General features: G+C 45.1%; 1 protein-coding gene across 14 annotated transcripts in view; it reads left to right on the forward strand.

The window, feature by feature from the left end:
- Positions 1 to 25,764, forward strand: part of LOC120396454 (poly(rC)-binding protein 3-like) — a 585,054-nt gene that overhangs the window by 332,568 nt on the left and 226,722 nt on the right. The window contains exon 1 of one of the 14 annotated variants that reach the window (XM_039521354.1): positions 11,529 to 11,639. The exons of the other annotated variants lie outside the window; for them this stretch is intronic. The gene's annotated coding sequence lies outside the window, so the exon portion shown is untranslated. Of the gene's footprint in view, positions 1 to 11,528; positions 11,640 to 25,764 lie in introns of those variants that run through there. 14 annotated transcript variants of the gene reach the window in all.

Below are 25,764 nucleotides of genomic sequence, written 5' to 3' on the forward strand. Positions count from 1 at the left end.
TTGGAGGGGCTGCGCTATACTTATTTTCTTAATAAACGTGTTTATTGATATTGTCAAAAGGAGAATAAAAATATATACAGACAGATCAATTTTCAACTTAATCTATGGCAGCTCAATGATGCAACATTTAGTCACAAAAAATTAATAGCAAAAAACCTAAGCCAATAAATAAATAAACTAATAATATTAACAACAATAACAAATAAACAAATACAAACTTCTGAGGAAAAATACTGGTTAAATAATACTAATAGCTAATTACTTTAAATCAGCGAATGTTTTGTATTATAGTTTAAAATTAACCATTTGGACACAAAAAGAAAAGGAAAAAAACCACATCCACACACTACTGTTTAAAGCAAAATAAACAACTGAAGGAAACTAAGTATACATTTTTCCCTAGCCATCAAGCCCCTATTTCCATTCCAGTCAAATCCAACCCCAATTAAATACATATAATCTGAACATTCAAAACATTTTTAAGGTGCTGAGCATTCTGGCACTGGTCCAGGAAAGCAATTAAAACTGGGCTTAACTTTAAGAACAAATATTCCCATTGACTATACATGCACTTAAAGATATGCTTAAAGCTTAAAGATAAGCACATGCTTAAGTGCTCTAATGGATCAGCGTCAGATAGCGTAGCATCTTGGAGAACTGAGTCCTGTAACATCTGTCATTAAACTGTAAACTAATAAAACTGGCACAAATTGGACCAGGTAATAGCCACTCTGATTTTTAAAAAAGTAAAAATAAACCAAATAAAGAGTTATTGAAAATGAGAGTCGCTGAACTGACCCCAACAGAAAGGTGTTGTACTAACTCCTGGAGACAGCTCCAAGAGACTCAAGTAGAGGTTCAGGGAATGAGTTCCACAAGTGAGGGCTCCTCAGTTCTGGGAGTTAACTGTGACCTGCCCATAGTGGACAGACCAACAGTCACTCGGGTACCTGAGGCATTGATGATTAATTTACCTCTATCTAAGGGACAGTATTTGGCAAATAACAATCAGTGTATAAAGGCCTATTAGTAAGGGTCAAAGTGTGACCGTGGGTGTATTCTTGTTCCGCCTCTTTAACTGAAAGGGAGGAGCACATCAGTATCCAAGGGCAGAAATTGATACTAAGATACTGTTTTAAATACTAATTACTCTTATGTACCAGTCAGCATAATGGTCAAATGACATGAAAACATTTAGGGACTGAGTCTCACTTACATTAAGGGCCTTTTTACACTACTCTGACTGTAAAGTGGGTACGTACAGTGGGCATGAACATCATTTACTCCCAAGTCAAGGCCTCTTTATGCTGATTGTGTAAAAAGGACTTGGCTTCTGTATTTAAAAAAAAAATAAACTCACTTTTTACATATGTACATAAAGGACTTCATTTATCTTTTTGCATTTACAAAACTCCAAAAATAGATAGTCTTTAAAAAAGAAAGAAAGAAACTGTATCAAAAATATCATTTTGGCTAAGATTCTGTAATCCAAAAATGCAGCCTGGAGCAAGTATCTATGCCTAAAAGATAAGATCTTAATGGCTGAGATATATAAAATAGAACAGATACAGAGCCTTTAAGTATAGCAGCACTGTTATGCAATGGAGCTGAAATAATACATATTTCCATAATCTCACTCTTTCAAAATATGAGAAGTGAGATACATAAAAATAGCTATTACACTAGTTCTAATTATGAATTAAATTGTTACAGATGTTAGAACTCTTGCAGCCTATCATGTTAACAAGCTAAGTATTTAAAGTTCTCAAATATTTACATAAGACATGCTTTTAAACATGTGTAAACATGTGTTTACATAATACAGTGTAATGGGTCAGCATATAACATACTATTCTATCAATTCTTTATGTGGATTTTCTAAGTATTTTTACCAAGAGTCTGATTCAAAGCCCACTGAAGTTAACGGGAGGCTTTATATTGAAATCATTGGATCAGGCCCTTAATGTATATATACGGGTGAATGAACTATGGCTAATGGTCAATTAGGCATGATTTTCATCTGAAAATCTACTTGAGTTAAATAGTATTTTCCCCCAATAATCCTGGTCAGCTTTACTGCAATAGCCTTCTTTCATCATGGCAGCATAACTGGCTAATGTCTCTCCCATTTAAGTTATTTAATAATACCTTTTAAATAAAAGGAACGTTTGGCTATTCCTCATAAATAGTCACCAGTTTAGGACAATGCATAGAACTAAAATTTGGGGAAACTAACTTTGGTGCTTCTGGCTGGATTGTGTCATATGAAGAAGATGACAAAGGTACACCCTGCTAAATATACTACATTAAGTTCACCAAAGCCCAAGTGTGACTCCAATATCTGAAGCCACTGAAGTGGATAAGGAGACACATCCTCTCTCATTAGACATAAGCCCACCTGGCTCTAGCAGAGCAGTTCATTGGAGACATAGCACCCCATCCCCAACGATGAACAGGGGCAAGTACTTGCCACCCCTGAACCTGCTGAACAAAGTAGAAGCTGGTTCTTCCCAGCAAAACCTGGCTTTCAGGGAGAGAACTGGCAGGAGTTTAAAGCTTCTGGACAAAGTATTAAGTAAAGGGAAGAGAAAACAGCTAATGGTACAAGAAGGGACTTGAGAGAACTAGGGAAGCAACGGGGGTGGGGTTCCTACCTGAGTGGCACAGGGCTGAGGGGTGGGTTTGCCCCCTCCCTTATTTTTAGCTGGTTCCAGTGTGTCCAGGCCTTTGCTGTCTCTGCTTCACGGATTGCTCCAAGGCTCCTCCAAAGCCCACACACACACACACATTGCCCCACCCCTGGAAGGCATCTGCTGCACTCAGCGCGCCTCTCTCTGGTCCCCGTTTACTCCGCTGGCAGGACGCTACCTTCAGGCCCAGCAGCACCACCCCAAGCCAGAGGGCCCATGCTCGCAGCATCATGAGTTGCATTGCCTGGAGGGTGGCTGCACTCGGATGGGCGGTTGGGGAGCTGGGGGCTTCCGCCCATCAACCCCCCCCGCCCAACTCTCCCACAGCCTACTGCCATACCGGTCGGCGTCAGCAAGCCATTTGGCGCCACTTTAACCCTGTGCTGGTGCCTCGCAGGGCCGCGGCTGCTGGAGCCAAGGTGCCCCCACAAGGCAAAGGCACTGGTGAGCTGCCAGTGCCGCTCCTACTTGCAAGCCCTAGGATGGCCTCACGCGCCCCCAGGCCGGGTCCCGGGAAGCAGAGCAGCAGCAGCTAGAGCGCGTGCTAAGCAAAGCTGGGAGGGGAGCACAGGGAGGGAGCTGTGGCAGGGGCTCTGGGGTGCACTCTGCCACCCTCTGGGCACCCAGCTCTGAACTTTGCACTAGAATGGGTGGCTACTGGGGGGCTACGGCAAATTTTTGGGTAGCTATGGCCACCACAATACCCCCAGCACTGCCCCTGATTTTATAGTTAAATGTGGTTATTGTGGGAAATTTATTTTGCAGGCAAATCAGAGCCCTGTACCACAAGCAAAGGCATTTTAATGAAGCCATTAAATTCCAGTTTAATGGTGTGTACTAGTGAGTTCACTGTAACTACCTGTTCATACATTATCAACAATTTACAATGTTTTTAAACCTGTGACTATGGTACTTGGAGCTCAGGTTTCTTGAAGCAGTACTAACCATGGATTCTATCTTGTAGCTATTGTGTCTGCTTTCTCTGGAAAGTAGTTGCATTCCTTAGCCCACGTCTACACTACAAACTTATGTCATTCAAGTTACAGTGGCACACAGCTGCTGCAGTTAGTACAGCGCCTCTGCACGTGTATGCTTGTCTCCTTGTGTTGGCGGTGCGTGCACTCACCAGGAGTGCTTGTATCAATGCAGAAGTGTGGTTCACCATGGGTAGGTATCCCACTGTGCATCTTGCCACCATTCAATGCACTATCTTTTGGGAAGTTTTGGCAATGCATGATGGGGCCAAAACGAATCACACAGGACTGATTGGGAGCATGGGGTCAACTGCTCAGTTTGCAACTGTCTCCATCCCCTAGTGTTATCTGCATCGTGTCACTTTCATGCTTTTTTTCAAAATTCCACAAACCTACACAGCCCTCCTTGCCGTTTGCCATCTCTGACAGACGCATGGAGCCTGCACCACCCTGCACTGCTGTCATGAGCATTGCAAGCCCAGAGCTCACAATCCTGGAGTATTTGCAGAGCCGCAAGAAGAACCAGATGACTCGGGAATATGATGATTTCTTGGAGGACAGATTGCTGGGGGACATAGCAAGAACTAATTTGAGGTTCTTAGTGGCATTCAGGAAGAAGCTGCAGATGGTGGAGCACCACTTCTAGGCCTGAGAAATGAGCACTGACTGTTAGGATGGCATCATAATGCGGGCTTGGGATAAGTGGCTACAGAACTTTTGGATGTGCAAGGCCACATTCCTGCATCTGTGCAGCCAAGCTCACCGCACCCTGCCGTGCAGAGCCTCCAGAATGAGCACTACGCTGACTGTGGAGAAGTGAGTTGCAATCACATTGTGGACGCTTGCAACGCCAGATTGCTACCAGTTAGCCGGGAATCATTCTGGAGTCGGGAAAGCCACTGCAGGGATTGTTGTCATGCAAATGTGCAGGGCAATTAATCGCCTCCTGCTACATAGGACTGAGACTCTTGGCAACGTACAGGACATAGTGAATGCATTTGAAGCAATGGGGTTCCCGAACTGCAGTGGAACAATAGGCGGCACACATATCCCTATTTTGGCACCGGATAACTTTGCTACTGAATACATCAGAAGAAAGAGCTACGTTTCTATGGTTATGCAAGTTGTGGAGCACTGGGGATGCTTCACTGACATCAATGTGGGTTGGTTGGGGAAGGTGCATGGTGCTAGCATCTTTAGGAATGCAGGACTGTTCAGAAAGCTACAAGCAGGGATTTTCTTTCATTTTCACTGGTCAGGATGAAATGCTAATAGTGATGCAAGGAGACTCAGCCTACCTCTTGCTCCCCAGGCTTATGAAGCCGTACACAGTCCCCTCAACATCACCAAGGAACGATTCAGTTACTGGCTCACCAGGTGCAGAATGACAGATGAATGTGCTTTTGGTCATTTGAGGGGATGCTGGTGTTGTTTACTCACAAGATTGGACCTCAGTGAGAAAAATTTCCCAATGGTTATAGCTGCTTGCTGTGTCCTGTATAATATATGTGAAGCAAAGGGGCGGGGGAAGTTTCCACTGAGGCAGAGATGGAGCGGCTGTCTGCTGAATTTGAACAGCCAGATACAAAAGCTATTAGAAGAGCTTGAACCCAGACCCATACAGCTCAGGGAGGCTCCAAAAGACCATTTTAACAGTGAGCCAGAGTAGTGTGTAGTGTGCTCTACCTGGCCCTGCTCTTTTGTGGCCTGGAAGGAATCAGATGTTGATTGCTGTACATGTTGGACTACAGCACTGTCAAGGCACCTCTTAATTTTGTTTGTGAATGACTGTGTGAGTGGTGTGATACTGTGGAACCAGGGAATCAGGTGCTTTCAGAACTGCTGAACACTTGGCAGCATGTGTAGTAAAGATGAACTATGTTCCAAATAATAGAGTGTTATTCTGTAACAAAACCCATTCCAAAAAACCACCTGTGCAATTTTAAAACAAATACGTTAAAAACTTAATAAATTATGAGAACAGAACTTTTGAAGGGGAAAGAACATCTGTGTCCATTTCAACTACACATATGCCAATTGTGGCTTTCAAGGACAGTGTATGTGAAGCTGTGGTTGTCTTTAATGTCCCCCAGAGTGGAGTGGTAGGGGTTGTGCAGCGACCTCTGATGCCATGTGGAACATTGGAGGTGGGGTTATATGGAGGTCCTGATATTGAATTCTTCATGGGCTGCAGAGGGAACAGAGCATGTGACTGTTGAACCTGCAGGTCCACCAGACTCTTCAGCATCTGTGTTTGCTGCCTGAGAAGTCCCATTATGTCCTTGTGCATCTCCCTCTCCTTTTACCTACTGGGATTCCTGGTCCCTTCTCCTCTCCACTGTTTCCTTCTCGAGGCTGTTTGCAATGTTGATCCTCGAGGTCCAATGCAGCACTGGTTGGCAGGATCTCACTGAACATGTTATCCTGAGTGCTCTTCATTCCCCTCCTTATCTGATTCAGGTGTTCCGTGTGTAGGGGGAGACCCTGAAGATACAGATGGCAGCAGATACAGATAAAACACAGAGATACCATTGTCAGCGTAGTCACTATGGCAAATGAAATTTACAATGCTAAATTCACTCCCATTATTCCCCTAAAGTTTTAGGCACTGCCTTCTCACTTCTGCTTGGGTTGCTTGTCCACAGCATGAGTCACAGCAACAGCCATAAGAGAGTGTAGCCTGCTGCGGGTTGGGAAAATGAGGAGGGAGTTGCTCCATTGCATGACTCTAGTAGTATAGAGCAATGGCACTGAATATTGGCACCATTTTCCACAGGCAGTGATGACTTTAGCTGATATCTCACTCCTGAGGGTAACAAAGGCAGAAAGAGCACAGCTGCTGCTGGCGTCCCGAAGTCACCCAGGCCCATATGCTGCTCGCCTGTTTACTGCAATGATGCCGGCTGAAATTATTTCTGAATGGCATGGGAATGCGTCCTCCTGCAGAGGACAAAATAAGGCAGCCCTCCCTAGAAACCTTTGGCAGAGGATTGCAGAGCACATCCAGGAAAGTTTCATTGAGGTCTCTCAGGAGAATTCAAGGGACATGCCAGTGCACAGGAACTTTTCCACATGCCCCCCCTGCTAACTCTAGAGAGGAAGGAAAAGCAGATAAGCAACTTTGCCTTTCTTGTTTGTATCCTTGTCTCTTCTAGCATGAGTAAATTAATGAAAAATCAAAAGATGTGTCCTGCTACTTTCGGGGGTGCCATCATTGTAATTGGAAATTTATCTACACACTTACTCGTAGTTCCTTCCCCTGCTTCGGGCTCGCCTGTGCTTGACCGGTAGGACTGGCTGGACTGTGGTGGTGTCAGAAAGAGGTCCTGGCTCACTGTGCAGCTGGTTCCCCCAGTCGCCTATCCCACATACTCCTCTTCTACGTCCACCACCTCCTCCTTCTTGCTGTTCACAGCAGGGAGCCCTCGTGCTGTTGGGGGAGGGGGGGTGTCTGCCGAATATGGCATGCACTTCTTTGTAAAAGTGGCAAGTTTGCAACTTGGCACGGGATTGATTATTGGCCTCCCTGGCCTTCTGACAGCTTCTTCGCTTTCATATGGCACTGCTGCTGGTTCTTGTTCTTTTCCTTTTGTGTCCCCTGATCAATCTGCGTGTAGATATCAATGTTTCTACAGCTGATTCAGAGCCGTACCTGTGCAGCCTCTTCTACTCACCAAGCCAGACAATCAGGAAAAGGAATTTTAAAAATTTATGGGGCTTTAAAGGGGAGGAGGGACTTGTGGTCTGAGTGACCCCTTGGCAATGGAGCTCACAGTGGTGACCAGAGTGGTCAGTGTGGGGCATTGTGGGACAGCTGATGGAGGACAGTTAGTCTTGACATAGGTCATTGCAGCGTGAGTGTAGACACTGCATTACTTAAGTACATGGACCATGGCTCTATGCTGCTCGAGGAGGTGGTGTTAGTGTTGGCATAATGGGGCACTTACATTGGTGAGAGACCAATTTAAGTGTAGACACATGCACAACTAGGTCGACGTATGCCTTGCATTGACCTAACTTTGTAGCGTAGACCAGGCTTCATTGTTTATTCCTGGCCATTCTGGGCAGATTTGAGTGTTTGGAAAACATTTTCCTTCCTTATATCATTCATTCTCTCCTGCTGGCATGTCAAAAAAGAGGGACAGAAACATTGTTATAGGGGGATCAGAAGGGTGGCAGCTTCATTAAACAAAGATGAAAATAGATAGTTGTTGCCATGTTTCACAGTGAATCAGTTCCTCTCGAAACAAAGAGGCCATAACCATTATCAGGGACCCTCCATAAAACTGATGTCAGTTGGGGCACCATGTTCTACTTGTGCGTTCCCACCAACCACACTCTGAGTCTTGCTTCTTTAGAGCAGAGTGACTATATCACTGTAATAAGGTATACACACCACACACCAGGCCTGAAGGGGTTAAAAGGCAATACTGGGCCCAAGTAGCCCTACAGGAGGCAGTGCCTTCTCCAACCACACCACCGCTTTTGAAAACCAGCAGGTCTTTCATGGCCATGCTCATTTGGAAGTTGTTTGTGAAACTATTTGCAGTTTGGACTATAGGGGCCAGCCCCTACACACACTAAACTGAAGGAGCAGATAGGTAGGAAGTAGCCCAGGGCAGCAGATTTAGACTCTCCAAGGGGAGGAACCTGCCAATATTACTTCTCTGAGGGCCCTGGGCTGGGACCCAGTAGAGAGGGAGGGTCCATGTCCTTCTACCACTCCCCACTTAAGGGTAAAGACCCAGACTCAGTGGGGAGGTCAAAACATTCCTAGCCTGGGGTCTGGACCCAGGCAGTGCCACTGCACCACCACTCCCAACAGAGGGACAAGGGGTAAGTTGCACTGACCACTTGGCCCTCTGAGCAGTCATTTGCAGATCCTTCTGGAGCAATCACAGGATCGTCTGTCAAATGTGCCCCTCTAACCTCCAGTCTGGGTACATGTGAGAGTGAACCACTTGTGAGTCTCCCAGCTGCAGGAAGGTGAAAGCAATGCCACTCCTTGTATCATTATCCCTCCTGCTGTGGCCAGGACTACATAGAAGGAGGAGGAAAAAATTGACATAAGAAATAACATGAAGGAAACACTGAGGGATGTACACGGCCATCCTGATGAACCAGTTACAGAAAATGGACAAAGGACTGCAGGAAAACCCTAATCCATCTCTTGCAAATAGCTTCAAGGTTACAATGCATATGCCCAACTAAGTGGAAGCGGGGAGTCTCCACCTCTTTTTTCTCTCTACCAGAGTAGAACAGCTTGCTGAGGCATCATAGGAGCCCAACTAGTGGAAGGTTTTCAAGAGGATGCACTGAATTATATCTCCTAAGTATTCTGACGATACCCCTACCCTAGCCAATACAGCGGCGAGTTATAGGGCCCATGGTGCCCATGCTCCATCAATATTCATGAAGGTGGGCCCAGCTCCACCAACGTTTGGGCCCCAGGCCCTGTGCTTTGGGGGGCCCCCGCGCCATGGGTTGGCAACGTGGAGCACACTCACCTCGGGGGCAGCTCCCCTGCTTCCCCACAAGCAACTCCCCCGTCCCCAGAGTCACTGCATGCTGCAGCGAGGCCCCACCACTGACCTGGCTCCCAGCCCATTGTCCGGGAACCCCAGCCAATGGGAGCTTCAGGGGGTGGTGCCAGAGCTGCCTGGCCACACCTCCACAGCAGGGAGGCAGAGAGAGCCCCAGGAGTCTGTCACTGTCAGAGACACACAGACGCAGCCGGGGGGTTGTAGGGACAGACAGATGGAGCCGGGGGCGGGGGAAAGGAGCAGTGATGGGCACCCCGGGGCTGTCATAAAATACACAGTACAGTGGAGGCTTCCTGAGGGGGCTATAGCAACACACACACACCCTGCAGAGCGGACGAGACCTGGGCTGTGGCTGGCTCCGTCCATCATGCCCCCAGCCCCACAGAGACCCACACAACCCCCTGCTCCCCCAAGAGACCCCCAACGACCCCTGTGCCACTGTCTCCTTTCTCTAGAGAGCCCCCCACTTTGTGCCACACAACTCCCCTCTCCCCTGCTCCAGAGCTCCCTACAATCTCCCACTTTGTCTCCTCTCCCACCAGCCCATTGGCCAGCATGGCCAATGGGAGCTGCACCTGAGATGACACCTGCTTGCAGATGCAGATCTGCCTGGCCGTGCCTCCACAGCACGGAGAGGTGAGCAAGCCCCAGTCATCAGCATCATCACAGGCACAGCAATTCTCTGGATATTTAATTTCACTGAGGCAAGTAATTCAATCTACTCTTCCTTGCCAGACAGTCTGTGGCTTTTCCTGTAAGAAAACGTACAATTTCTTTGCAAAGAAGTCCATTTATAGTTTTTTTTCGCTTGAGAAGTATGTTTTCTGGTTGTTCATAAGCTCATTGATTTTGTTAACTCAGTTTCATAGGCAATTTTAAAAGTCACTTGAATTGTACCTGTTTTTTTCCATTGTCCAAAACCAGATTTTTATTTCTGTGGGCCAAACCGTCCTGTGTAGGAAATTGTCCTCAAGTCATTCATTCTTCTGGGCGTTCCAGTCTATTATTCCGTCTTACAGAGATAGTGATCAGTGTTTCCACCCACAGCAGTGAGGCAGAAGACAGGGTCAACCCTACAGTGACTCTGCCTCTACCCTTGTTCTCTGTTTGCTCCCTCTACCAGCCCCTTTGGTCTCCCTAGAATTGCCCCTACCATTACTCCCTCTGGGTCTTCTTTCTCTGGAGCTTCTCATGAAGTAAAGTCTGTCATGCCAGGTTCTTATCTCTGTAATGTATTTAATTTTGATGTATTTATTAAGTGTTAATTAATGCACTATGGGAGTCCCCTTCAGCCCTCTGTATAAATTAATCCTCTTCTTTCCATATGTTTTGCCCATAGGGTTTTCTGCAGACCTAGGGCAGCCAGCAATAACCCCTGTGCCTTTGCAATGGGGTGAGGGAAGGGGACCGTGGGTTCCCTATTTATGTGATTTGCAAGAAGTGTTATTATTCAAGGTACCAAATGTGTTTAAATGATATAAGTGCCTTGTAAAATCCCAAAGCAAGCTCATTTTCATTTCTCATATAATCTCATATACAGGATGCACACATTTTTCATTAATTATGAGTAGAATTTATTTTTATTATTATTATTAGCTAAGTTACTGTTGTTGGGTTTTTTTCAGTGTGGCAAAATGTGTGCTATTTTATGGTTTGAATGATTGAATGACATAATACCCCCACACCCCGAATGTCCATCACTAAGTCTGGTAATTTTGTTGTGTTCATCGCACAACATGGTGGTGCCTACCCCTGCTTTGTGCTTCAGGGGGTCACGACCTGGCCCCAGCCCACTCCGCTCCACCTCGCCGGCTCCCGGCATTGCTCAGGAGTGGGGGCTTCAGGGAAGAGGTGGAGTGGGGGCGGGGTGGGAAGAGGTGGGGCGGAGCAGAGTTGCTCGCTGCTGTCCGCACCAGGCACCCTGCTAACCTCCCAGGCCACCCTGGAGGCCACGTCCCCCTGAAGCACGGGGCCCCCCAAAGCATGGGGCCCGGGGCAGTTGCCCTGGTCCATCCTATGGATTGGACGGATCCACTTGGGCACCACCAAAAATTATACAAACCTGCCGCCCATGCTAGCCAGTGCTGTGCGCTTCTGGGACTGCATTCCAGGCACCCAGGTCGGGTAGGGATTGTGGGCACCTTGTGTCATGTGGTTTATCACTGAATGAGGGCTGGAAACATTATATACATTCCACAGTGTAATAGAGAAGTCTCTCATGACATTACTTACCCTTAGATAGAAACCTTACTGTCATTTAATTAATTGCAGTACTTGATGGCTGAAATAATTGCTATGCCCTTGTATCTTCTTCTTTTCAGAACATAGTCAATTACAACTTTAAAAGATTTCTGCCTTAACTGAGTGCACGGGTACTTACTGCAAGGAAGGACTGACAGCAGTTTCTTAAACACCACTGGGTCTTCTTACAAGTAAATCCTCTTTCTTATTTACTTTTCTTTCTTGCCCTCCATTCCTGACTTTTCTCCTCTCTTTTTTCTGGCACTGGCTGCCATCATGACTAGAGCTGGGTGAAATTTTTCAACAAAAACTTCGTTTCAGGGGAAAATGCAGATCTGACAGCAATACTGTGTTTAAAAGTGCTCAAAATTGAAATGGAACTTTTCACTTTGGTTCAAATGAAGTGTTTCATTTAGCCTGAAACAATTGTTTTTCAACTTTTCTATCCACCAAAAATTTCAAAAAAATTGGTTTTGGTCCAACTCAAAACAAATTTTGATGTCTCAAAATTGCCAGTGAACTGAAAAATCCATTATTTGCTGACCTGCCAAGAGAAAAGAGAGCAATTCACTGTGGCACTGAGACCGAAATAGCTCCACAAAATGATTGGTGATGAATAATATAAAATAATTCAAAATGTCCTGCCTCCCAAGTAGACTGAGGCCTGTCTACACTACAGTTGAGGCAGGTTACTGTGTTACAATATGATTGTCTCAAGATCCAGTTACAAAATGGTTCCAATTTGTAGTATCAATGCGACCTTAACCATGACCTTGGACATATCCATATATGGTTATATATCAGTTGTAACTATAGTGTAGGTACAGCAAAGAATCCTGTGGCACCTTATAGACTAACAGACGTTTTGCAGCATGAGCTTTCATGGGTGAATACTCACTTCTTCGGATGCTATAGTGTAGGTAGGTCAATAAAGCATCCTTCACAGTGAACTTTTTTGGCCATGGGATCCTAAATTTTGTTCAGACTTGAGCCACAGTGACCCCAGAAAGAGGTACTTTCCTGGGTCAGAGTGCCACAGAATCAACTGCAGCAATAATTCCTTACCAAGCCCCTAGGCAGGGCCGGTGCAAGGATGTTTCACGCCCAAGGTGAAAATTCCACCTTGCGCCCCCACCCTGAGGCGCCCCCTCCGCGGCAGCTGCCCCTCTCCGCGGCAGCTCTCCACTCTCCACCCTGAGGCACCCCCCTTGCCCCAGCTCACCCCTGCTCCACGCACGAGCACCCCGAGCATGCCTTGGCTGCTTCCCAGGCTTGCGGTGCCTAAGCTGATTGGCGCCGCAAGCCTGGGAGGCGGGAGAAGTGAAGCAGCCACGGCGTGCTCGGGGAGGAGGCAGGGCAGGGGTGAGCTGGGGTGGGGAGTTCCCCCGCATGACGCCCCCCCTTACTTGCTGCAGGCGGCCCTCCCTGCTCTCCCCTGCCCCAGCTCCCTCCGCCTAAATGCCGGTGGCGACCAGCGGCCGAAGATCCGGCTGCTGCGGTCGCTGCCGAAGAAAATGACGTCCCCCAAATGCCAGCGCCCTAGGTGACCACCTAGGTTGCCTAAATGGTTGCACCGGCCCTGACCCTAGGTAAGGGGCTCTTTGAGATTCCTTGTGTTGCTGAGTTGCTTCTCTTTCTGCAGGGCATTAGACCTGAGATTCAACTCCAACTGCAGTATTCTGAGCATCATTTGATGGTCCAGTTCAGAGCCCCTCTTGACCATCTTTTCACTAGCTAGTGACATCAGTGGTGTCATATTTTCAGCTCCCTCCACACCTAAACAACCCTTACTTAGCTCTCAGGCTGGTTCACATTCAGTTTTTTTTATCAATCTAACTAAATCCAGAGGAAAAAATCTAGATTGCTGCAATCCCCTAGCGTGAATGCAGTTACAGTAGCATAAAGGTGTTTATATTATTATAGCTAGTTTGGGTAACAATTGTTTATATTGCAGTAGCACCTAGGAGCTTTAATCATGGACCAGGGCCCCATTGTGCTAGTCCTGTACAAACATACAATGAAAGATGGTCCCTGCCCCCAAAGGCAAAGCAGTACAAAAACTAAGTAGACAAGCCGTCAAAGATTTTGGGACTCTGCCCCCTCCTTCTCCACTTAGCCCCTGGCTTTATGGACAGCACTGACTCTGTCATAGGTAAACCAGAGAATAGGAGGAGGACTTTACCAGGTCCTTGACTCTGATACTAACGGAAGAACAAACCACCTGTTAGACCAGCTTTTTAAGGGACCCCAAGTCTAGCAAAGAGCATCAGAACTGAGACAAATCCTGTGATGCTCTCTCTCAAAAATGTAGAGGGCCTTAGGAAGGTTGAGGAACAGAGTCAGTGATTTGGGAGGCTATACTGGATTTAGAAAAAAGAACAGGAGTACTTGTGGCACCTTAAAGACTAACACATTTATTTTAGCATGAGCTTTCCTGAGCTACAGCTCACTTCTTCGTTGGGAGAATTGGTAACTTGTTGGGAATAAGGATGTGGGAGATGGGAAGACCTGTGTAGGATTAGAGAGGGAGTTAGGTGTTAAAGGGAAAGGATAGGATCATAAAAGGTTGAAAGGAGAGGGATCTGGCTGGATTAAAGGAGGGAGAGAGGATCCTCAGGATGTTTAATAAGCTCGACATCAAACAAACATCCCGTTTGCTCAGGATTTATCTGAACTGAGGTGAACTTCAGAACTTTTTGTAGTTCCCCCATCACTAAAGAGCTAGGTTTATATGAAACTACATTTGTAAGAGACAAAATTATTTATAAACAACACAAACCACTCTCCTTTGCTTCCCAACTGAGGAAATATATTTAAAAAAAATCCCTCCCAGAGTCTCTTCCACCTATATAGCAATGAAGATTTTCATATCACTACAATGCACCTTAGGCTAAGGTATCTGTCTCTTTGTGTCTGTATATAACTACAGTAGATATTATGTTATTTGCTTTTTGTTGGAGTATGTTCCTCTTCAGAGCATGCTGTGGGTGTTGTGAAACTCAGTACATGGCTTAATGCTTCTTCAGCTTTGGCAATCCTATTTGATCATACTGTGCTGATAGGTAGTGAAATAGTAGGACATTATCACATTTTGCCACTGAACATTTCTGGAATAAAGATGCACAAAATAAATTGAATTTAAGCCATATTATAGAGCTACTAGAGTAGCAAAAGTTTTTACCTGCTATAATTAATTAACCTTAGCTACTTCTTTCCAAAAAATGAGACTTCATAACAATACACAGTATATAATATCATATGTAGCGAGATAAGAAAATTAGATTTAAAGAATATTATTATTTACCATTTATATCTGCTATTGTTTAATAGTGCGATTAATTTTTTTAATTGCTTGACAGCCCTAATATAAATTGTAATGCAAATGCAACAGTGTGTTCATATTTCTCTAAGACCTGCTGCCACTAAAACTATTGCTGAAAGATCTAGTTAGATCTTTCTAGATCTAGTTAGAAAGATCTGTCGGGTGTTAGTATCCGTTGCCCAAGGTCATCTGACAAACTTAGCTTAGCATTAAATAGAAACAAAAAGGGTTTTATTTGTAATGGGGAAAGAAAAAGACAGGTGAGCAGGAATGAAGATATGATGAACAACATGTTTTAATTGTGTTAGGGGAATTCCAGAGAAAAGCTATTTGAGACCCAGTCACACAGAGGAAATATTGTGGCTTGTTTTATTTTTTTAAAAAGAAGACGAGAGAAGGTTTCAGGTAGCTTTGGTATTGTTAGTGATTGGTGACTATTGAGGGTTCAGAAGCCTGCCTTCAAAATTCAGAGTCCAGATTTTCATGATATGTACAGTACTGTATATTTTATTTAAAGTAACTTAGCAATGCTAATATACATTTTCCTAGAAATACATTTTGTATATGAGGGTGCTCTGTGGTACCTTAATATAAAAACTTACTCAATCAAATGTATGTTTCTATTGTTAATTTTTCCCCCAATTGGATTTATACTAACACTTTGATATTTTTCTTAGGTTTCTAACCATCATCTTAGCAGACTTCTCCCAGAATAAAGCCCAAGTGCATCTTAGTGTGTGTTAAAGAAAAAAAGGTGTGGGGAAGGGGAGGAGTTAGATGCACTCCAGAAAATCCATAAATAAAAGGTGTTAACCTGTGATCCAGTAACAAGTGCAATTATATAGACAAATGTTTTTGATCCTAATCATCCTTTCTTCTAGTTGTAGGAGTTGCTAATTGGGGAATGCTTCTGAATAAATAGGCATTCATTTGATGTTGACAGTGCGTGTTTGTCCAAATCTGATAAACCACTCGGTGCCTGAGCTGATAAGGATAACAAATAAAGGCCCTGATCTTGAGAGATTTTGAGCACCTGCAACCAACCCTTCATTTCACTCACAGCTTGATCTAAGTCAGAACTGAAGATCCCAGTGCCTGATGGGGCAAAAATCATTTCGCGGTGGTTCTGACTGGTGGGACCGCATTGTGTTGCAGGTGTGGACGATTGAACTTTGTGACTTGCTTGCCCTGCCCTGAAAAAACGCATAATAAGATGAGAGCAGCCCTCCTCACAGTAGAGAAAGCGATAGCGCCCTGTGGAACAACACCAGACAGCAGACGGTCAGGGGTCATCATCGATTTGGAGTTGGGAAAAAACTGGCTGCTGGTGCTGCTGGCTGCAAAGTAAGCAAGCAATCACTGCTGCTGCTGGTTGTGACTGCAATGGGATTCCCTAACTGTGGGGGCGATGATGGGAACCCCATATATATTGGCACACACCGCCACCAGGGCATGATGCCATGGCTCATGAAGCCATACACAGGCAGCCTGGACAGTGGTCAGGATCTGTTCCCTCAGCCAAACCAATGTCCCCTATGTTATTGCTGCTGCTGTATTCTCCACAATCTCTGTGAGAGAGAGGGGGACCCTATGGGGTGGGAGGGGGCTGAGGCAAATCACCTGCAGCTGATTTACAGCTTACTTATGCAAATAAAGTCACTCTCATTAAAAAGCATTAATTTTTTTTTTTTTTTATAAAAGAGAGAGAGAAGTAAGTGTGTGGGGGAGGAGGGAGGAGGGGAGAGATGGCCCCATTAAAAAAATTCAGGGGTGGTTATACAGGGGCTGCAGCGGCACTCTGTGATCCTGCTGTTGATCACGCAGCAGCCCCAGAGTTGCATCCGCGCGCTGATCTTCCTTCCTGCCCACCGCATTTTTTTTTGGTCTTCCTGCCCTCTCTCTCTCTCTCATCATTTGTATAATATCTGAGAACATCTCATCTCGCGTCTTTCTTTTTTCCGCCTTATCGAGATAAATATTTAGAAAGATACATTTTACAGAACAATGGTTATATTTTCATCTTAATAGTGACTGCTTGCATCTCTGGGGTTACAGATCTCACAGACACAGGTCCAGGCATCAGGATTCAGCTTGCATGCGGCCATGGTAGCCACTGTCTCCATGGCTAATACCACGCTAGCTCCTGCTAAAACAACCTTCCCCCCCCCCCCCCTGCAGTGTTTTTTTAAGCTGCTGCATTCCCAACCAGTAGAAAAAAAAACACCCCCCCCTTACTAAAATTCCTTTTTTTAAAGGTTATCTGAACGAATATCACTTTGCTGAGGATAACAGAACAAGATAAAGAGCGGATGCTTTGAATGCCAGCAGTCTTGCTACATGCATGGCATGGTAAAGTGTCCTACCACGGTGGGCAGAACATGGATTGCCCAGAACCTTTCTGCAAGGGCTTCTGAGTACCTACAGGAGGGCTTCATCGACATCCCAAGTCCTCAGGGCAAATCAATCATTAAAAAGGCTTGCTTAAAAACACTGTTTGCTATTTGCAAAGGTACACTCACCAGAGCTCCCTTCAGGGCGTCATTCTCTGCAATAGTTGCTTGTGAGGGCTGGGAGCAGGGTAATTCCGTCAGGGGTGAAAAAGCCTCAGACATGGCAGAGATTACAACCCCACCTCGGAATCCACAGTCAGGGGGGGGGTACTGTGGCGCAGCCCCCAAAAAATCAGACCTTCCATTTGCTTCTTTGGTTTTCTGGTAGCTTGTCTGGAGCTCCTTAACTTTCACTGCACCTGCACGTCCCTGCTGCTGTGGCCTTTAGCAGTCAGCCTTAGATTCTTTTTTTTTTTTTTTTTTTTTTTTTTTTTTGGGTTCAGTTTCTGTTGCACTATCCCCCTCCCCCCTCCCCATATCAGATCCATTACCTTTTCGATTCTCAGGAGACTGCATTGTTAACTGTGCTGATGAGCTGTGCGTGGTCACCTGTGCTGATGAGCTGTGCGTGGTCACCTGTGATGATGAGCTCTTTTCCTGTCTACCTGGCCAGTGCATCCGAGTTGAGAATGCTGTCCAGAGCGGTCAGTGGTGCACTGTCACTAACCCTATTCGATATGTTAATATGAGTAAAAACGATGGGCCAGATTGGGACTAGGTCCTATCTGAGAGCAGGGCAGAGTTGCTGTGGCCTGGGTAGCTCCAGGAGTGTATTCCACGAAGTACATGGGAGAGCACAAGCTGCACCATCCCCTTGGATGCTGCAGTCCGCTCTCTCATGCTAGCACTCTCTCCCTCTGCATGTGGTTTGATGTGACTTGGCCTTTGAAAGCTAATAGGAAGTGGTCTCTGTGCTCCCTCAAGCACAGACATTGTTGCTAGGGGAAGGTTCCTTGCACCTTCTCCCTTCATTCCCTCCTAGCTAGGGCAGACACAGTCTGGGTCTGAGTAAGGACTTCATGTTTTGAACCATTTCTTTCAGTGGGAACTGTGGATGTTCAACACCTGTCCGGACCAAGCTCATAATGGGCATTAGGGGCTGGGGAGGGCTTGCTGTGTAGGATCAGTCTGTCTAGCATATTTATAGTAAGCAAATGCTGTGCTTCTTAAAAGAATAGAAGAAAATGGGCTCCTCTAAAAGGTGCCCTGTTGAGTTTTGAGTTCCCCAGGCTCCCTGTGAGTCCAAGGCCTGTCCCAGATAGGGCTGCTAGCCACACAAGTGCCAGGGCAAAGCAAACTCACAGGGGAGCTCATACTACTCAGGTGTTGTAACTGTTGTGATTTTCTGAAGGCATGTGGTTCCCTGGAGGCTCCTCCTGGGGCTCTGCATAACTCCAGTGAATGGCTATAAATTCAAATGAGCCCAAAGCACTTCACCGTTCAATGACTTTCTAAGGAGAAGAGTAGCACTTCCAAAGCATGGCTGTCACACTCTGCTATAACATGGACCATAGAAACCACTCTGACCGAATGCTAAGTGCAGGCTACTAGAGCTCAGATGGACTAAAAAACACGTGACCAGCCTATTGTCCATTTAAAAGGCAATTGCAAACACATTCTTTGCTTGTCTTATCTGGCTCTGAATGGGCAAACAGCCCAAGTGCATGACATCTGTGATGTTCCAAAATTCCAGCGGGAAAAGAGAAACCTGGAATCACTCCAGCCCTGGTGACTCTTACAACACAATATGTGGTATTGTGACTGGCCATTCCACACCACTGTAATGTTGATTTATTTTAACTCTCCTCCTGTGACAGATAGTTGTACAGTAACTCCTCATTTAATGTCGTCCTGCTTAACGTTGTTTCAGTGTTATGTCGCTGCTCAATTAGGGAACGTGCTCGTTTAAAGTTGTGCAATGCTCCCTTATAACGTCGTTTGGCTGCCTGCTCTGTCCACTGCTTGTAAGATTCTGTGGAAGAGCAGCAACTTTACAAGGCAGCATTGCACAAGTTCCACTTCTCCGCCTCCTCCTCCTCCCTCCCAGAGAGTCCTAAGCACTGCCAAACTGCTGTTTGGGGGCAGGGAAGTGCTGGGAGGGAGGGGCAGGAGCGGGAAAGCGCCGTGTCTCCACTCCTCCCCTTCCCTCCCAGAAAATCCTAAGCACCCCGCCAAACAACTGTTTAGCAGCCCTTAGGATTTTCTGGGAGGGAGGGGGGGAGGAATGGAGATGTGGGGCTTCTCCGCTCCTCCCCCTCCCTCCCAGCACTTCTCCCAGAAAGTCCTAAGTGCTGCCAAACAGCGGAGTGGGGTGGGGGGAGGGATGTGGCGTGCTCTGGAGAGGAGGTGGAGTGGGGGTGGGAAGAGGTGGAGGTGAAGTGGAGTGGGGACAGGAAGAGTTGGGCCTGGCGCATTCCCAGCAAAGTCCAAGCCTGTTCTTCTCCGGGGAAGCTGCCACTGCTGCTGCAAAGGTGCTTCCTAGCATCCTTGCCTGCAGTGGGCTGTGCCTGTGTGGGGTAAGCCAGGGACACTTCCCAACCACAGTACAGTACAGTACTTTACAGTATATAATGCCTTTTGTCTGACCCCCAAAAATTTCCTTGGAACCTAACCCCGCCCACATTTACATTAAATCTTATGGTGAAATTGGATTCATTTAACACTGTTTCACTTAAAGTTGCATTTTTCAGGAACATAACTACAACGTTAAGTGAGGAGTTACTGTATCTGGGTGTTTGATTTTTAATTTATATTAAACTTTTCAGCCTCTTTACTCTGCTATCAAGCTTTGACTAAGTAACATACCCTAAAGTATAGATAAAGTCACTAAATGGAAAAACAGACTAATAATTGTCTATGAGCCAGATTGTCATATCTGGTCTCACACTAAATAGTTCCTTGTACCGTACATTGTGGTATTGAATTCAGTAGGATTTCTTGTGGAGTAAGATTCAAATCAGCTTGAGTAATTCTGTCATTCTGGCTCTCTGGGATATTGGAAATAGATGCTCACAGAAGCAATTGCCATACCTGTGTGGGCTGTGAAGAAACATGAGTCAAAATAACTGGTGTTGAAAGATGATATGGGACATGATCCAAAGACTGACTTCAGTGGCCTTTGGATCAGGCCCATTATGAGTAACTCTCCTACTCAAATATAAGGGTGGACTTTTGGTAGAACAAAGAACTGTGTGCCCTAATATTGGGTAGGAGTTTGAGTAACAGGTGGGAAAGTCACTTTTGCCTGGGCAAAGTGACAGAGAAGGTTGTTTAAAAAGAGTTTTTAGGCTGAGAAAACAACACAACTGTTTTCTGCCATGGTTTAGATATTTTCAAACTTTATAACTCCAGCTGCACTCACCTAGGAACGGTTTCCTGATGTGTGACTAGAGCCATTTATTTCAACTTACTGTTCATTTGATTTTTTTTTTAATTCTTTTTCTTCGTGGAATTTGCCAGTGAAGACTGCCTTGACTTCCGACAAGCTGAACACGTTCTAGAACTTTGTTAATCAGGAGCATAAAATTAAAAAACTTGAAGAACATAAAAGAATGTGGGAAAATAGTATGTGATCATGTGCTTAAAGACCTTATCATAATGTATATGTGGATGTGCAAGTGTATTACCCCCTCCCCATTCTTCATCCTCCTGCATTTTAATTAGGCTACCTCCTCCCTCAAAGTAGACACTCTTGGTCCTCTCCTGGATGAGGTAGAATCAGCTTGGACAGCCATAAGCATAGTCACCCAAGAAGTTGTAGATGCCATTCCAAAACAGAAAGCCAAGGGTTTCACTTGTAGCGTATCTGCTAAGACATTTCAAATTCTGCAAAGAAATCTGAGGCCAGGCAGCGCCATGATGACATCAAATGTAAATGTTTACAAGGTATTTTTCAGGTGTGAGCAAAAGTGGATCGTGACACTTATTTTAAGAATTTGGCAAAAAAGGTGGGAGAGGGAATAAGATCTAAAAAATTACAACCTGCATTCAAAGCTGTTCAGTTACTTCGATCCAAAAGTGGACTTAGCACAGGGTTTGTGCCAATAAATAAGGCTAATAGTAAAACATTCTCAACCCCAGGAAAAAGTTCTGCAAAAATGGAAGGAATATTATGAGACTGCACTTAATCATTCCGAAACGACGCCTTGGCCAGATCTAGACATGTTAGTAGTAGATGCAATCCCTGACACCGAAACCTGTGTAGATGTATCTTTGTACCTACATTGCTCTGCCATAAAGAAACTGCTGCTGGACACAACAACATAACACCCGAACTTCTCAGATGAGCCATAGAGCCCTTAAGTGTAGCGTAACACTAACACTTTGTCTGGGCTTAGACTACTGGGAAGTTACCCATGGAGTGGAAGGAAGGGATCATCATCCTACTTTATCAGGGAAAAGGCACACACACACTGAGTGCAGCAACTGCAGGCCAATAGCACTGCTTTCTGTTCCCAGAACAGTTGTTACATGTGCCCAACTCACCCGGCTCCAGGCTCTCCTTGTGAAACGCCATTGCCCTGACTCATCAGGCTTCACTGCTGAGCAGTCTACAATGGATGTTATACTTGCTCTTTGTCTTTTATTTGCAAAAAGAACAGGAGTACTTGTGGCACCTTAGAGACTAACAAATTTATTTGAGCAGAAGCTTTTGTGGGCTACGGCCCACTTCTTCGGATGCATAGAATGGAACATACATTGAGGAGATATATATACACATACAGAGAGCATGAAAAGGTGGGAGTTGTTTTACCAACTCTGAGAAGCCAATTAAGTAAGAGAAAAAACTTTTTGAAGTGATGATCAAGAGAGCCCAGTACAGACAGTTTGATAAGACACGTGAGAATACTTACATGGGGAGATAGATTCAATGTTTGTAATGGCTCAGCCATTCCTAGTCTCTGTTCAAGCCTAAATTGATTGTATCTAGTTTGCATATCAATTCGAGTTCAACAGTTTCTTGTTGAAGTCTGTTTTTGAAGCTTTTCTGTTGCAAAATTGTCACCCTCAGGTCTGTTATTGAGTGACTAGGGAGAATGAAGTGTTCTCCTACTGGTTTTTGAATGTTATGATTCCTGATGTCAGATTTGTGTCCATTTATTCTTTTGCGTAGAGACTGTCCAGTTTGGCCAATGTACATGGCAGAGGGGCATTGCTGGCACATGATGGCATATATCACATTGGTAGATGTGCAGGTGAATGAGCCCCTGATGGCATGGCTGATGTGATTAGGTCCTATGATGCTGTCACTTGAATAGATACATGGACAGAGTTGGCATCGTGCTTTGTTGCAAGGATAGGTTCCTGGGTCAGTGTTTTTGTTCAGTGGTGTGTGGTTGCTAGTGAGTATTTGCTTCAGATTGGGGGGTTGTCTGTAAGCAAGGACGGGTCTGTCTCCCAAGATCTGTGAGAGTAAGGGATCATCTTTCAGGATAGGTTGTAGATCTTTGATGATGCGCTGGAGAGGTTTTAGTTGGGGGGCTGAAGGTGACAGCTAGTGGTGTTCTGTTATTTTCTTTGTTGGGCCTGTCTTGTAGGAGGTGACTTCTGGGTATTCGTCTGGCTCTGTCAATTTGTTTTTTCACTTCATCAGGTGGGCATTGTAGTTTTAAGAATGCTTGATAGAGATCTTGTTGTCTGAGGGACTGGAGCAAATGCGGTTGTATCTTAGAGCTTGGCTGTAAACAATGGATCGTGTGGTGTGTCCTGGATGGAAGCTGGAAGCATATAGGTAAGTATAGCGGTCAGTAGGTTTCTGGTATAGGGTGGTATTTATGTGACCATCACTTATTAGCACAGTAGTGTCCAGGAAATGGACCGCTTGTGTGGATTGATCTAGGCTGAAGTTGATGGTGGGATGGAAATTATTAAAATCATGGTGGAATTCCTCAAGGGCTTCTTTTCCATGGGTCCAGATTATGAAGATGTCATTAATGTAGCGCAAGTAGAGCAGGGGCATTAGGGGAAGAGAACAACACTTCCTCAGCTCTAAGTCAGCCATAAAAATGTTGACATATTGTGGGGCCATGCGGGTACCCATAGCAGTGCCGCTGACTTGAAGGTATATATTGTCCCCAAATGTGAAATAGTGTGGATGAGGACAAAGTTACAAAGTTCAGCCACCAGGTTAGCTGTGACATTATCGGGGATACTGTTCCTGATAGCTTGTAGTCCATCTTTGTGTGGAATATTGGTGTAGAGGGCTTCTACATCCATAGTGGAAGATCACCGATGGATTGTAGTTTCCTCAGGAAGTCAGTGGTGTCTCGAAGATAGCTGGGGGTGCTGGTAGATTCATTATGAATTCAGTTGTCCTTCGACAGCAGCATATGTTAGACATAAAGGCAGCCTTCAGTTCTATTGATAGTGCTGCTCTGTAGAAGGCTCTACAAGACTTGGTGCCCCCAACACCCTCCTGAGGTTAATAATGAATCAGACATGTTTGCCATGGGAACTCATAGGTCTGACAGGTTTTACACTAGATCCGGGGTGACGCAGGGATGTGTCCTGGCCCAAGCCCTGTTCTGCCATGCAGTTAATTGGCTCCTTGAACATATCTCCACCAATACCGGTATAATGGTCAGTTCAACTTTGTTTGCTGACTTGGATTATGCCGATGATGTCATCCTCTTTGGCCAGGATGCAAATGACCTTAAAGATGAGAGAGCTTTCAGCACATGGTACCTGCCCTTGAGCTAAGGGTTTCTTGGGAAAAACAAAAAATAAGAGTGTCAGCACAAAAGTTGTGATGCAAGAAATCTGTGGTGAGGGACAAACTGTGGAAGTAGTGGATGATTTCACCTATCCTAAGTGGTAAATTGACAACAAATGGGCATTGCTAGCTAGACATCCTAAGGAAAATTGATTTAGCAGCCTTATCCATGAAGGACCTGCATTAGGGTCTAGAGCCAAAAAAAGGGTGAAATTATATTCAAAAGTATGGATTCATCAAACCTGTGTACTTACAATCCTTTTATGTGGATCTGAAACATGGACATTGCTTAAACAGGACATCAGGGGGCTGGAGGCATTTCATATGTGTTGCCAGCAGTGGCTGTAGGGCATAAAATGGTTTGATTTTATCAGTAAGAGGGATGTATTATGGAGAACTGGCCTCAAGAGGATTGAAGTCATTGCCAGCTGGTACTTTTTGATCATATAGCCCACTTTGGAGATAAAGTCCCTGCACGTCAAGCCTTGAAAATAGGATTTGAGGTCAGGAGGGGACATTGCCTGGCAGCATCCTCACAATTGTCCATGTTTAACCTGGCTGCACCAGATCAGTAATAACTCTGTGGAGCCGTACCAGGTGTCCATGGACATTCAGGTCTGTGGACCCTCACTCTCTAAGTGTATTATTGTTACCTCTTCCTTCTCCTTCACTCTGCCAGGGAGCCATGAGAGCACAGATAGTCTCCCTGCTATCTGTTGCTGTGCCTGATGCCACAGCAGCCCCCAGCTGCTAGGAGGAGCAATTGCAGGGAAAGTATTGCTCAGCCCCGGCAGTCCTGGGGTGAGGGATGGTGCAAGTAGAGTCCTGTTGGCAGGCAGGAGCTATGAGGGGATGGAGCATGCCCAGTGCAGACAGAATCTTCAGACAACATAGCTGCCAAATTCCAAGAAGCTTCAAATGAGTATATTCAAACTGAGATTTTTTTTTTTTTAGAGGCTTATAAATTTGGGGGCATTTTCACAAGGACAGAAAAAGGCACATCCGTGACATCAAGCTACCCTCTTGCTTCAAAGCATGGAGGTCCTACAGCATCTCAATGAAATAGTTATAATAGTTAATTAACATTGATATAACAATGTGTTTTCCCTCATCTCATTCTCAAAAATGGTTAAAATATTTTAGCTAAAGCTTTCCAGAACTGTTCAGCCTGAGTCAGACTCCTGGCATGGAAAATTTCAATCTAAACAGTTAAAAGTGTGGCAAAGTTACAAGCACTGCAAACCAAGTTTTTATAAGTGAAATTGTTGGGCAACCTTAACTATAGGTTTCACTACTTGCACCACTCAGTGTAGAATAGAATGAAAGACTGCTGAAAGGTGACTTGTGTAAGCCAGTGAGGATACAGAGAGCCAAATGACCAGAAAGGTACTAGGTACCATCCCTCTCAAATTAAGAGCTTGTGTTTATTATGCTTGTAGCCATGATAGTATGTTTTATACACACTTCACTTAAGCAATTGTAATTTTAGTTTTATGGAGTACAAAGAGCAATAATAAGATACTGCTCCTTGCTTTTAGGTAGTGGATTAAACTGATGGTTCTTGAAAAATATTAATGGCTGGTCATTAGTAGGCATAGTCTCTTTTCGCAACATACATGATTGTTTTCATTTTAAACTAGCACTTTGCTTTGTGGGTATAATTATTGACAAAAATGTATGTCTGGCTTCATCAGATGATTAACTAAATCATCCTTTTCTTTCCAAGCGACGCTGTGTCCCTCTGCCCTAAATCTTGCTAGTTGGAAGTGAGGGAGGGAAACCAATTTAATTAAGTTAACTTTATTGACCCACTGGAGCTGTTGTTTAATAGTATGGCTCCCTGGAGTCTAGTGCAGGTAAATTGAATGAATGCCACAGAATATCACTTCCCT

Source organism: Mauremys reevesii, linkage group 2, assembly GCF_016161935.1.
Source record: "Mauremys reevesii isolate NIE-2019 linkage group 2, ASM1616193v1, whole genome shotgun sequence".
NCBI classification, from domain to species: Eukaryota; Metazoa; Chordata; order Testudines; family Geoemydidae; genus Mauremys; species Mauremys reevesii.